Here is a 15,328-nt window from a genome sequence, read left to right as displayed (position 1 = left end):
CAGGGGATCTTCCAAACCCAGGGATGGAACCCGTGTCTCCTTTGTCTCTTACATTGGCAGGTGGGTTCTTTACCACTAGTGCCACATGAAAAGCTGCAGAACCAGGGACAGGGTAACAATAAACTGAAGCTGGAGGGAACAGATTTAATACTTAGGTTTTGTAGCATTCCTGGAGATTGGTTAATCAGAATAATTCCTTGGGCTCCAGCATAGCCCTCCAGCAGTAGCCCTGGGGAAATTAGCGCAGGTGCATAGCAGCCCAGATAAGGGGTGCTGTTGGGTTTTAGACTTAATAAGCTGCTCAAGAAGGCAAACTAACCAGTCTCTAGCTAAGGTCTCAATCAAAACGGCATTAAATAGAAGAGTAAAAATACACTACAGTCCTGACTAAGTGTGCATATGTTACACACTTGACCTTGACATTTGTGTGTGTGTATCTATCTCTACATGTAAAGATACATTGATTAATTTCCTCTGGCTCTTCTCTCCTTTTCTGCCACCTTCAGTTTTCTATTCTGATTTTTTTTTAGTTAAGACACATTGTTACTTTCTTTTCATATGGAGTACTTAGATGAGAGTTTCCCTTGTGGTTTGTCAAACACTTTTTTTAACCCTGAAATGAAATGCAGAATCTTGTCTGGTCTGACTCACAGTGGTTGGTAGCTGCTCTTTCACTATCTTCTGGCTTCCACTGATACAGATGAGAATTCTGGCTTTTTTTTCCTTTTTCTTCTTTTTTAACACTGAATCTTATAACACTTTTTAAATCTTTTTTTTTTCTCCCTTAGAGTTCAGGAATTTTACAGGATGTCTTTAAATGTCATCTCTTTTCTCATCAATCTGACCTGGAACTTGGCCCATTTAATTGGTGGCATTAGGTATTTAGTTCAGTGAAGAAATTTCCTATTATTTATCTTTTTACTGACTCCCCACCATCTGTCTTTTTTTTTCTTTTCCTGGTAGTTCTAATCTTATATTAAGTCTCCTGTTGTATCTGCCATGATTCTTTTATTTTCCCTCATAACTTTCCTTAGATTTTCTCTGTCATTTTTTCCTCCATGCTTTGAATTTTTTTTTCTTCTGCATTTGATCTTCCAGGACATACATTTCAGTAGTAAATATCCTCTCTTTCAATTCATCTCCTAAACTTTTAGGTTGATAATCACATTGTTCATTACAAATATCCCTTTTCTAGGCATTTGCTCTACTTGGATCTTTTTACAAATCTTTATTTTTTGAAACAAATTGTCATCTGTATCTCTCAGTAGGTTTTTCTCTCGGAACACACATCCTTATTGTGCCAGCTATTTTCCTTTGAATGTTGGCCTTCTTGTCAGCTTGCTATTTCTTTGTTAGATTGCTGTTTCAGGCCACAAATGAGAGCACCCACACTGACCAAGGAAGTCAACATCGCCTCCACTCCACAGGTGGAGAGTACAGAAACAGATGGGCTGTCATGCCCTCCAAAGGACCCTGCAGGAAGTCCTCAGAAGTGGAGGCTTCCTTGTATCTCATAGTCTTTGGGAACAACCTGCTCGGTAATTCACCTCTCTAGCTCCCTAGAAGCATTTATCTTGTTGTTTAGTTGATCCGTCATGTGTCCGACTCTGTGACCCCATGGACTGCAGCACGCCAGGCCTCCCTGTCCTTCACCATCTCCCAGAGTTTGCTCAAATTCACTTTCATTGAGTTGATGATGCCATCCAACCATCTCATCCTCTGTCACCCCCTTCTCCTCCTGCCCTCAACCTTTCCGAGTATCAGGGTATTTTTCAGTGAGTCGGCTCTTCACATCAGGTGGCCAAAGTATTGGAGCTTCAGCATCAGTCTTTCTAATGAATATTCAGGGTTGATTTAATTTAGGATTGACTGGTTTGATCTGCTTGCTGTCCAAGGGACCCTCAAGAGCCTTCTCCAACACAACAGTTTGAAAGCATTTTTAGGGCCAGAGAGATCAGTTATCTGCAAAGGATATAAAGGTTCTCATTATTAGGACCAAATGTACCCAGGCCTTTCTTGGCCATTGTGTTGGAGCCCCAAAAGTCATTTGGCTGACTAGTTCCTCTCATCCTTTATCTTGCTTTATGTTTATTAGGTCACTTACTTTGATGTATATTATCTGACTCTTACCAGAATAAAAGCTCCATGAGGACTCGGAGGGGTCCCTGGTTCTCTGCCCAGCGCTTGGCACAGATAGTATGTGCTCCACAATTATTTCTGAAACATTAGTGAATTAAGGAATGAGGTTAATTGGGGGAGAAAAAGACCAGAGAAGTTGCGAGAGAGTGAGAGAGATGAATAGAAGCAGAAAGGGTGATGAAGTGGCAGTGCTGTGGAGAACACATGCTGAAGAAATGTCACAGAAGCAAGTGAACAATGTTGAGAGTTCTGAGATTACTGTCTTTTCTTTCTGCAAAATTCCTCTCTGGACTTTGACTTCCATTAGACTATTAATATGATTAAACAGATTCAACTGTATTTATATGATTTGTATGTGATTTCCAGTGTAAAAGGAAAGCATTACTGTATTTATGTGTAATCCATCTATGCTAATGAAAAACTGTCATATGGTAACATTGTCAAATCACAGATTTGACCCAAGACTTCAAACCATTAGAAACAGGCTTAGTGAATAATCAAATTTGCAAGATACATATACGCACCTACATATCAACTATAGTATTTGGGGGAAGAGGAACATGCTTCTAAAGACTGAGTATTATATGTTGTTGTGTTAGTAACCAGGTCGTGCCTGACTCTTTGTGACCTCATGGACTGTAACCCGCCAGCCTCCTCTGTCCATGGGATTTACCAGAAAGAATACTGGAGTGGGTGGCCATTCCCTTTCCAGGGGATCTTCCCAACCCAGGGATTGAATCCATGTCTCCTATATTGCAGGCAGATTCTATACTGCTGAAGCCCTACTAGGGAAGTGGTATTATATGGGTAGAAACAAAAGGAAGAAAGGAACAGAAGCTCCAGAAGAAAATTTTTCTGGAGAGGTAGGGTACTGTTTCTCTCTCTCGGGGGCACAATACATAATTTACCCTACTATGCGGTAGCATATCAGACCAAAAAAAAAGAAAACCAGGAAGGATTTATTTTACCTTGCTTTTTAAAGCACACTAGAAAATATTCAAATTTTAAAAATCTGCCTTAGATGGGATTCACTTGAAAGGCTTCAAACAGATAAAAAGAATATTAGAAAACAGTCTTCTAAATAACTTGTATAAAATCTACAATTGTGTGAATGAATTCACTTAATTTTTACTTAATATATGCCTGAAGAATGAAACAGTAAAAAGAAAGAAAAGTGGCAGGTAAGATCAAACTAATTCAGAAGGTAAACACATCATAGGCCGCACTATTTCCTAGGCAGCAATACCTAGGAAAGCTTTGAGCCAATGCACCAATCAACTAAGCCAGGTATGTTAAACACAAAGTTTGCAGACTTTTAATCTTTAAATGTCTACATATATTACACAGACAGATAGTTATATGGTTTTGAAAGTAAGTCTGAGTCAGTTTTATCAATTTAAACTTTTCCATAGACTCGGATAACTGTTAGAACACTATCATCTGTAGATTTTGAAGGCATCAGTAATTTGTTCTTAAAGATGTAGGTTTTCTCCCTAAATATCTCCTTTTTTCTTCTTGAATAAATTGACAATGAATGCATTGTGTGTTTCCATTCTTGTACAAAATAGAACTTGATGATTATATTTTAGTGAGGATTGTGGTTTCAGTGTGTGAGCAAAGTAATTGCTCAGAAGCCCTTTTGCAGTCATATTCAAATCAGATTAAATATCTGAATACTACACCAGAAAAATAAGAGGACAATTTTCAACCATTCTTAGTCACTGAATAAATAGAAAGGGAAATGCAATTGCACCTATCACACCTTATAATTATGTCTCTCCTACTGAGGCATCCCAAAAGGTGAAATTAAAAGATAACTATACAGAAAATAATGGTTAATTTAATATTGAAATAGAAATACAATGATGTCGAGCATTCAGGAAGTGAATAGTTTTCTCTGCTCTCTCTCGCAGCCATCTGCCTGGTGGATAAGGTCTTCTTTGAACTAAATTGGCATGAATGAGAGAGACAACCTTCAGATGGAATTACAGAGTCTCTGACTGAGCCCAGGATTCAGAGAACATCAAACTTTATGTCAGAAATATGAGAGGATTCTCACTTTTCTCTACTCTGGTTTTCTTTTAAATATATGCCTTCTGCCTTCCTATGTATAAGGATGAAATCCTAACATTGAGATGGCCAAAAAGTTCATCTGAGTTTTTCTGTAACATCTTATAGAGAAAACCCTAATGAACTTTTTGACCAACCTAATAGTAAAGGAGAGCAAACCAGTCAATCTTAAAGGAAATCAACCCTGAATACTCATGGGAAGGAATGATGCTGAAGCTGAAGCTCTAGTACTTGGCCACTGGATGTGAAGAGCTGACTCATTGGAAAAGACATTGATGCTGAGAAGGGTTGAGAGCAGGAGGAGAAGAGGGTGTCAGAGGATGAGATGGTTGGATGGCATCACTGATTCAATGGACATGAACTTGGGAAAACTCCAGGAGATAGTGAAGGAAGGGGAAGCCTGGCATGCTGCAGTCCATGGGGTTGCAAACAGTGGGACTCGACTTGGTGACTGAACAGCAATTACAGTAAAATATGTTGAGTTATGGTTGGTCTATTAGTTTTCTATAGTTGCTATAACAAATTGCCACAAATCAGTGACTTGAAACAACTCACATTCATTATGTTATAGTTCTTTACAAGTCTAAAATGCATTTTACTGGATTGAAAAACCAAGTGTTGGCGAGGCTGCATTCCTTCTAGAGTTTCCAGAAGAGACTCGTTTTCCTTCTCCTTCCACCTTCCAGGGGCCCCTGCCTTCCTTGGCTCATATCCTCTTCCTATACCTTCAGAGTCAGTAACAATGGGTTGAGTGCTCTCTACCTGGTTTATTTCTCAACTTGATGTTTGATTTTCAATCTCACTTATGATCTTTTCAAGGCACAGGTATATTTATACCTGTGTACTCACATATGCTGACTTGAAAAATATGTTCATTGTTCATATGTCTACAACTTAGTCTACAGTTATGTGTTAGCTAAGTATTTTCTGCTATGTTTTTCAAATTTTATGGCTTTAGTTTTTAGTTTTAACTAAAATATACATTTTTATACATTTGTGTTCATTATAAGGTAATAATTTAAATAATTTTTCAACTTGCTTTCTTGATTGATTTGTTGAACAATTCAATCTATCTATATTAAAGTATAATGCTTATTATCTATATGCCAAGGTATAAACACTAGGTAATTTTTTGTAGTCATGAAGTTTGTAGTTACTTGGGAAAATTGATTATACACAGTTAAACATTCCTAGAAAGTAGAAATTTATCACATATTATCAAGTTTGGTTAATAGTCAAAAAAGACACAGGAAAGAATAAAATTAATTCCCATATTTTAATGTTATTTTAATTTATTCTAATTAATTATTTTGAAAAGTCAGCATCTTACAAATTCATTTCAAGAAAATAACAGTGTGCTATGAGAAAAACTGACAGTTTTACTCAAGTAACTTGGAAAATGTTGATTTAGTTCAGCAGGAGCATTTACAATAACAGTTATCAGGGTCTTTAATATGCTCACATTTTGTGAATCTTTAAGAAAATGAATTATGAGGTGATATTTTCTGAATTTGGCTATAGAATCCTTTCTCAAAAATAGCCTTATTCATGAATGAGTCACACTTTGTGAATAATGATACATAAGTCACTATTCTTTTGATCAATGATAAAAAATGTGAAGCGGTTTTCAAATTACTTGTTCTTTATTCCTTATAATATGAAGCACACAGTTCCTAGATTCCCGATATACTGAAAAACTGAAAGAAATGTAGGGCCAGCATCAAAGCTCCTTATGCAAGAACAGTGTCAGATATCTAGTTTGCCTTATTCCTAATTTCCTCTTAGGTCTGTCTTCTTGTTAAGTAAACTGTATTGTGTTCACATGGTCAGCTATAATTATTTATTGTGTATTTCACAGCACCCGATACAGTTCCTCATATGTAATTTGTTCACCATAAATATATAATGCATCTTTTCTTTTTTTTTGGCCAGACATATAGTAGGAATCTAAAAGGATCACTAATCCCATTTACTAATGGGATTATAATATTATTCCATTTTCATCCATTCACTTCTCAAACTTTTGTTCACTTTACTACAGACATGATACTAGGCTGTCATCATGGGGATTTGTTCTCCCTGTACTTTCCTCTTTATAATCCTAGTAGGAGAGAGCAGAGTTGAATAGAACACTCTAACACTTGGTGGAGCAAGTCATGTTTGGCTGCCATGTTCCAGGCTTAGTACCTCAGCTGACTGTGGACTCATTCACAACCAAATTATTTTTAGGCTCCCACAGGACTTGTCTCTTATCCAAGCATCTAATAGATGCTGGCCACTGCTGCCCACTCCAGGTCCTGTGGTTCCTTGGGGCATCCCTGCTTGTTTCATGGGTCTCTGTGGCACTCTGTAGGCCCACATTTGTTATGAAGCTCCTTAGCTTCTTCCACTGGTATCCCATGTGCCCCCCACCCCCACCCCTCTGGGTACCACCATCCACTGAGGAGCGTTCCTGCTGATTTCTAGTTTTCTGCCAGATGCTACCATGGCTCTTTGCACTATTGCTCCCAAGACATTGAAGTTCTAAAGCATGATGAATAAAATGCTCCTTTCCTTGCATTTTAATACACTGTGATTAGGATACCAAATAGTGTTGCTAATTTTCCAACTTCCAATAGTTTTAGTAAAACATCTTCCTATTTTAACTTATAACCTCCTCCCTGCCCCTTTTTCTTTAACATGCAAAACACAGAAATATCCAACAACAAATTCAAGGGAAAGACATGAAGCAGTTCTTATCACTTCCCTGAAAAATAAAGCTTCATTTTGTCTAATAGCCTTTTCTCTTAGGAAAGATGTTCTCCTTAGAAACTACATAGTCTGAGATTTAAGGAGATGATGGGTGGAATGGATTCAGCCATTCCCCAGACGTATCCCATATAGTAAAAAGCACACTAAGCACAGTTCAGCCGACAACTGTGCAGGTTAAACTGCAGTCTTTTCTTTACCACAAAAATAGTAACACTGTTAACAGCGTCAAACGAGGCATGCAGATCTAAGTCTCAAGTCTGTTTAAAGGAAGGAAAGATAACTCATCCAGTTGGAAGACTCAGTCAACACTTCCTGAAAATGTTTGCATTTTGTCTGACCTAGCAGTATGATTATGATAATTCAGGGAGAGAACAGATGCTTTCTAGGGTCAACTCAAGTACCTATCGCAGAGACAAGAAATTATGGTGCTTCTATTTCTGCTTTGTAGAGACCAAACGTATGGATACCAAGGGGCAAGGGAGGGGTGGTGGGATGAACTAGGAGATTGGGACTGACATTATCAACTACTATGTAAAAAATAGTAGAAGGCGATGGCACCCCACTCCAGTACTCTTGCTTGGAAAATCCCATGGACGGAGGAGCCTGGTAGGCTGTGGTCCATGGGGTCGCGAAGAGTCGGACATGACTGAGAGACTTCACTTTCACTTTTCACTTTCATGCATTGGAGAAGGAAATGGCAACCCACTCCAGTGTTCTTGCCTGAAGAATCCCAGGGATGGGGAGCCTGATGGGCTGCCATCTATGGGGTCGCACAGAGTCGGACACGACTGAAGCGACTTAGCAGTAGCAGCATGTAAAAACTAGATGACTAACAAGAACCTACTCTTTGGCACAGGGAATTCTAGTCAGTGCTCTATAGTAACCTAAATAGAAAGGAAATCCAAAAAAGAGGGGATACATGTATATGTATAGCTGACTTACTTTATTGTACAGCATAAAATAATACAACATTGTAAAGCAACTATACACCAATAAATTTTAAAAAATATAATGGCACATGTATGGGAAAAAGCAATTAATGCTATTTGCCTAGAAAATTGAGCTATGTCAGAAACAATGATAGTATTTAAGAATTTGGAAAAGTAAGTAGTGGCTACAATACAGAGAAATTGAGTAAAAGGGATATAACTTTTTCCAAATGAAATGTCTCATCAATCTTCCTTAAAAACAGAGAAAGCAACTTCACTGTGCTACTCGTCTTTGCTGTAATTTGAACGCTGTGTTAATGAGGAAAACAGATAAACTAAACCAACATTAGAGACTAACGTTTCCTAACCCTTGATCACTTCCAAACTGGGCCAAACCTTTTATTTTGTTTGTTCAGTTCAGTTCAGTTGCTCAGTTGTGTCCGACTCTTTGTGACCCCATGAACCACAGCACACCAGGCCTCCCTGTCCATAATCAACTCCCAGAGTTCACTCAAACTCACGTCCATTGAGTTGGTGATGCCATCCAGCCATCTCATCCTCTGTCGTCCCCTTTTCGTCCTGCTCCCAATCCCTCCCGGCATCAGAGTCTTTTCCAATGAGTCAGCTCTTCGCATAAGGTGGCTAAAGGACTGGAGTTTCAGCTTCAGCATCATTCCTTCCAAAGAACACCCTGGATTGAACTCCTTTAGAATGGACAGGTTGGATCTCCTCGCAGTCCAAGGGACTCTCAAGAGTCTTCTCCAACACCACAGTTCAAAAGCATCAATTCTTCAGCGCTCAGCTTTCTTCACAGTTCAACTCTCACATCCATACATGACCACTGGAAAAACCATAGCCTTGACTAGATGGACCTTTGTTGGCAAAATAATGTCTCTGCTTTTGAATATGCTATCTAGGTTGGTCATAACTTTCCTTTCAAGGAGTAAGCATCTTTTAATTTCATGGCTACAGTCACCATCTGCAGTGATTTTGGAGCCCAAGAAAATAAAGTCTGACACTGTTTCCCCATCTATTTCCCATGAAGTGATGGGACCAGATGCCATGGTCTTCATTTTCTGAATGTTGAGCCTTAAGCCAACTTTTTCACTCTCCTCTTTCACTTTCATCAAGAGGCTTTTTAGTTCCTCTTCACTTTCTGCCATAAGGGTGGTGTCATCTGCATATCTGACGTTATTGATATTTCTCCTGGCAATCTTGATTCCAGCTTGTGCTTCTTCCAGCCCAGCGTTTCTCATGATGTATTCTGCATAGAAGTTAAATAAGCAAGATGACAATATACAGCCTTGACGTACTCCTTTTCCTATTTGGAACCAGTCTGTTGTTCCATGTCCAGTTCTAACTGTTGCTTCCTGACCTGCATATAGGTTTCTCAAGAGGCAGGTTAGGCGGTCTGATATTCCCATCTCTTTCAGAATTTTCCACAGTTTATTGTGATCCACACAGTCAAAGGCTTTGGCATAGTCAATAAAGCAGAAATAGATGTTTTTCTGGAACTCTCATGCTTTTTCCATGATCCAGTGGATGTTGGCAATTTGATCTCTGGTTCCTCTGCCTTTTCTAAAACCAGCTTGAACATCTGGAAGTTCACGGTTCACGTATTGATGAAGCCTGGCTTGGATAATTTTGAGCATTACTTTACTAGCATGTGAGATGAGTGCAATTGTGTGGTAGTTTGAGCATTCTTTGTTTGTAGTAACTCTAAAATAGACACGTATTTACACCTTTTATTTCAGTAAAAAGTGAAGTGTTAATAATTTAGCTGTGATCTTTCATGGTGATTACTTTTTCTCATTGAAATGTTAAGTGCTTCTTACAGGGTGACTGTAAAAATTGGAAGGCAAAGATACAAAATCACATCACCTAGCACGTTGTTTTATAAAGAATAAGTTACCTGATCCTGTCAGCAGACATTATTATATCCATTTTTCAGATAAGAAAATGGAGGAGCAAAAAGGCTATTTAATTTGCCATGGCTTCTTAGCCAGTAGATGGTAGAAGATGTGAGTCCAGGAAATATGATTTCAGAGTCCAATCCCTTCATCATGACAGTAGGCTGCCTCTCACGGAATACCAGATCCCCAACATGTAATAGAAACTCATGAAATCTTCCAAATTCCCTTTAGTTTCCCCTTCTCTCTCTCTTTTTTGCTTTGCTTTCTTTTCCCTATTTTAAATAGTAATTTTAATGTCATTTTGGCATAGCGGGGAAAAGTAGAGAAAAAAATGTACTTTAAAATGTACTAAAAAGAGCTGTTTTCCATTTTTACTCTCTTTTATGAAAAACATCTTTTTATGTCTCACAGAGAGCTTTAATATAAAAGTACAACTGTCTATATGAGACATCAATCAATATATACATTTTGCAGAAAGAATCAAGTGATAACTATCAGGCATATAAGTGAAGTTACCAATTGTTCCTTTTGTACTTCAGTTTCCCCAGAGAACCAAGAGCCCCAAGATGCACAGCAATACCATCAGGACAAGAACCAGTCCCCCTGTTACTAGCTGAGCTAGTGAAGCAGAATCTTGGTCAAACACTGTGGGAACATGAAACTTACTGGAAGAGAACAGAACATCTTCCTTCTGGGCCTAAATGCTAATCTTGTGAATCTAGCACTCCCTTCTACCTAGCTGCACAATCCGAAGTGATCGCCAGTCTGCTCTAATTGTGATTACGAGGAAGAGAGAATTGGGTGGCTTACTGAGTTCACCCAGAGGTGACAGAAAATTAGAGTGAGAGATATACTCACAGGTGTGCATCACAGAATGCAGTGTTTCTGCCCATGAATATGGACTAATCCGTGCCTGGGTATATGATCAAGGAGTGGAAAAAGTGATAGGAGGAAGGGGCAGAGAGCATCTCACCCCACAAAAAGACCGACACTTGAAGACCGCTTCTCATGGATAAACCTACAGCCTATTATACAGAGTGAAGTAAGTCAGTAAGTCAGAATGAGAAGAGCAAATATCGTATACTAACACATAGATGGAATCTAGAAAGATGGGACTGATGAACCTATTTGCAGGGCAGTGATGGAGATGCAGACATAGGGAACAGACTTATGGACAAGGGCGGGGGAAGGAAGGAAGGGTGAGGTAAATGGAAAGAGTAGCATGGAAGCATATACCCTGCCATATGTAAAATGGGCAGCCAATGGAAATTTGCTGTTTGACTCAAGGAATACAAACCTTGGCTCTGTAAACAAACTAGAGGGGTGGGAAATGGTGGGAGGTGGGAGGGAGGTTCAAGAGGGAGGGGACATATGCACACCTTTGGCTAATTCATGTGGATGTATGGCAGAAATCAAACCAATATTGTAAAGCAATTATCCTTCAATTAAAAATAAATAAATTTTAAAAATTAAAGGTCAAATGACAGGAAGGAAATATACTAGCATGGATCAAGTCTAAATTCTATGGGAAGAATTTACAAATAACCATTCAGGTATCAGAAAGAAAAACTTCCCAATTATGAGATGATATTCATTGTATAAATCATTACATAAATCATCACAGCAGATGTGATTAACATTAATAGATGGTCATATTTTGAATTGCTTAAAAAGTAAAGATAACTTGAGCTTGATGATAAAGACCTTTTACTTGTATCTGTTGGTCTTATATCTCAAAATTTTGACACACGATGTATTAAAGACTTAAGTAAATCATGTATACACACACAGATGAAGCATTAACCCAGAAAGGCTACATAAGAAAAAAATCATTCCTCAAGAATCAATACTATACTTCACTCCAAAAGAGGTGAGTGGAAAAGCTAGCTTAAAACTCAGCATTCCAAAAGCAAAGATTATGGCATCCAGTTCCATCACTACATGGCAAATAGATGGGGAAACAATGGACACAGTGACAGACTTTATTTTCTTGGGCTTGATGCCTTCAAACTGTGGTGCTGGAGAAGAATCTTGAGAGTCCCTTGGACAGCAAGGAGATCAAACCAGTCAATCCTAAAGGAAATCAATTCCTTTGGAAGGACTGATGCTGAAGCTGCAATACTTTGGCCACCTGATGCTAAGAGTTGAGTCACTGGAAAACCCCTGATGCTGGAAAAGATTGGAGAAGGGGACAACAGAGGATAAGATGGTTGGACAGCATTACTGACTCAATGGATATGAGTTTGAGCAAACTCCAGAAGGTGGTGAAGGACAGGGAAGCCTGGCATGCTGCAGTCCATGGAGTCTCAAAGAGTTGAACACAACTGAGAGACCGAACAACAGCAAAGCTCCAAGACAGATAAATACATAAGTAACTAAAAAGACTCAGCTTTCATTTATATGTTCAGAGAAACAGACCCAGGACAATTACAATTCATGTATCTTCAACCATATGGACATTTTTCACATCCCTAATATATTTGGTTGTTCTCCGAGTTGAGATTTGGAAATGAGCAAGGCATTTTGGTTGGCATTGCCTATCAAACCCTCCAGATACAGTCTCATTTTACATGAAGGTACAGACTTAGTTGATTTTATGTTTGTGGGCTATTTTATAATTTTGTGGCCTAGAAATTAACTTGAACAGAGCTATTTGTATTGTAAAAGATATTTGTCCATAGTAATACAATAAATTTTGTTCAGTGAAGTTACAAGTAATTTCTGCCATGTAACCAAGATAATCACAAACATCACAAACAACTCATTTTATTGTCCTAAGAAATGCTAACCAATTTAGAATTATGTATTTGCTTCATGCACATATATGTTCTTCAAATTCTGTTTGAGTCAGTCTTTACATCTTGCTAGTTTGCTCATTAATTCCTGAGTTGAATAAAATTGCTGACTTATAAAATGTTGCTGGCCCATTTTCTTTTGTATTTGCACAAGATTCACTGTTTTAACTTTCTGAAAATTATAAATTACTATACATGCATATACTAATAAACATATTGACTTGAATGGGTACATATTAATAATTAGTGTTACCGAGAAGTTGTTCAGAGTAGTTATAATAGTTATTGAGTTTCCTGATGACCAATTCAATGAGAACATTTATGTAATCTCTACAGAAAATGTGACAACTTTTTTTCCTGTTACATTAAGATGCAAGACCACTTTCTACAACCACACAGGCTGTGTACTACATAAAATCAAGGCTGTGCTGTTTACATGGACACCCTCAGGAGTTGTATAACATGGAAATTCTGTTAAGGTGGGCTTCCCTGACAGCTCAGTTGGTAAAGAATCCGCCTGCAATGCGGGAGACCTGGGTTTGATCACTAGGTTGGGAAGATCCCCTGTAGAAGGGAAAGACCACCCACTCCAATATTCTGGCCTGGAGAATTCCATGGACAGTCCATGGGGTTGCAAAGAGTCGGACACAACTGAGCAACTTTCACTTTCTTTCTGTTAAGCTAGACTAACAATGCTATTAAATATAATTTTTTTTCAAGTAAAGATTTTTATTTACTCAAGTATCTGAAAACCTTCTACAATGGAAACTGTTACTAATGCTACCTGTACTGTGCTATGGGCCATGCACATACTTTTCTGAAGACTTGAAATTTAACTAATAGTTTAAAAACTGTTCACCTAATGGGGGGGCGGGGGGTGGCAGTGGGAAGACAATTTAATGTCTCATCCAGATCCAGAGGTGTCTCAAATTAAATAACCGCTTTAACTGTCAATCTAGTATTTGTGGTGGTATCCAGGAACAAACAGCTGGTGATGGATAATTCACAAACGCTTCCCCAAAGGTGGATGGTTCTTTAAAAAGCTTTAGGTCACAATCCTTGCAGAAAACACAGACTCCCAACACACTGATTCTCACTCCCGGAAATGCAGGACTTCCAGTGTTCATGTGTGTAGGTTGCTCCTACGGTCATGTTTCTGTACAATAACTAAAGGGGTCCTTTAACCAGACAGGGAGCAGAGGGGTGTTGTACACCATCAGTCACAGAGGACAGCACGATAAAGATGACCCAAATGACCATGAACAAGGCTAGAGATGCCACAAACTCTTCTCCCAGTTTCATATGTCACTCTCTCATGTATCAGCTGTCATTGTTTTAAATGTTCTACACCTATTAATGTATTTACTTTTTGTTTGTTTGACTTAGAAGAAAGTGATAATAAAGACAGTATGGGGCGGGTGGTGGGGGGAGTAGGTTGATATTGTTAGGGGAAGCACACTGAAACCGCCCACCCTGGCCAGGCACCATAGTAACCATTTGCATGAGTTGTTTTATGACAGGAGATCCTGATAAGGAATATGGAACTAATAAGCCACCACCAACAGGAAGAGTTCAGGAAAGGTCGAAAGGAGACACCACGTGTCTGTCCACTTCCCAGAATCCCTCTCGCTAGCATCCATCTTGGCTGAGCAATGCATGCACCACCAGGAAAGACTGAATTAGAATGATTGGCCAAAGACCACCTGGAAACTAATCCCATCAACATAAAACCCAAGACTGTGAGCCACACCACAGAGCTGTTCTCCTGGGTTCCCTTACCCTACTGCTCTCCACCCGGGTGCCCTTCCCAATAAAATCTCTTGCTTTGTCAGCATGTGTCTCCTTGAACAATTCTTTTCTGAGTGTTAGACAAGAGCCCAGTTTTGGGCCCTGGAAGGGGTCCCTTTTCCTGAAACAATATGAATTACATGATGAACCTAAAGAGTACAAGAAATCAGGAGCAGTGGTGGACACGCTTTCTGAAGACAACATTTGGATAAACAGAAGTACTGGTTCTGTTTTCAAAGACCATATAGGCCAGAATTTTTTTTTTTTTTTTAAGACTTACAGAACAGTAAATGGGAACTGTAGCCAAAGAGGGAAGATTTGCTTCTTTAATACACATTTTTAAATTGATTAAAGCTTCACAAGAACACTGAGGCAATCTAAAATAATTTTGACAGGTAACTGCACTATTCATGTCAACAGTAATCCATGCTGAGTGAACATCAAGGTCAACTGTCTAGAACATTTTAAATTAAGTTTGGCATTCTTGAAAGAGTGGTAAGATAGGCCATTTTTACACATATTATCATGAGATGTAGGTTAAAGTACTATATTTAACAACTCTTTAGAGGCTTTAGAAATAAAATTATTTGAGCATTATTATACTAATATTAGAATTTTAAGATTTTAAGGAAGTTGAAGATTATCTTATAAATTCACCTTTATCATGTTGGAATATTAGCAAGAAGGATTCCTCAGGCACACCCAAACTCTGCTCAGACATTTCTAACACAACACTCTCACTACATCCTTAGGCAATGGAGGAGATCTTTAGAAGTATCATAATTTTAATCAGTTTTTCCTTCAGTTTAGCAAAGTCTATCCCCATGTACCTTCCTACAACTGCAGGGAAAAGGCTGAATGTAAGTCTAATTTGAGATCCAGAAAAAAAAAATAATAATGGAAGCAGAAGAAAAAAATTTAAAACCTCCAGAATTTATAATAG

The sequence above is a fragment of the Bos indicus x Bos taurus genome, unplaced genomic scaffold, assembly GCF_003369695.1.
Source record: "Bos indicus x Bos taurus breed Angus x Brahman F1 hybrid unplaced genomic scaffold, Bos_hybrid_MaternalHap_v2.0 SuperScaffold_100290, whole genome shotgun sequence".
NCBI classification, from domain to species: domain Eukaryota; kingdom Metazoa; phylum Chordata; class Mammalia; order Artiodactyla; family Bovidae; genus Bos; species Bos indicus x Bos taurus.
This window is presented reverse-complemented; position numbering follows the sequence as displayed.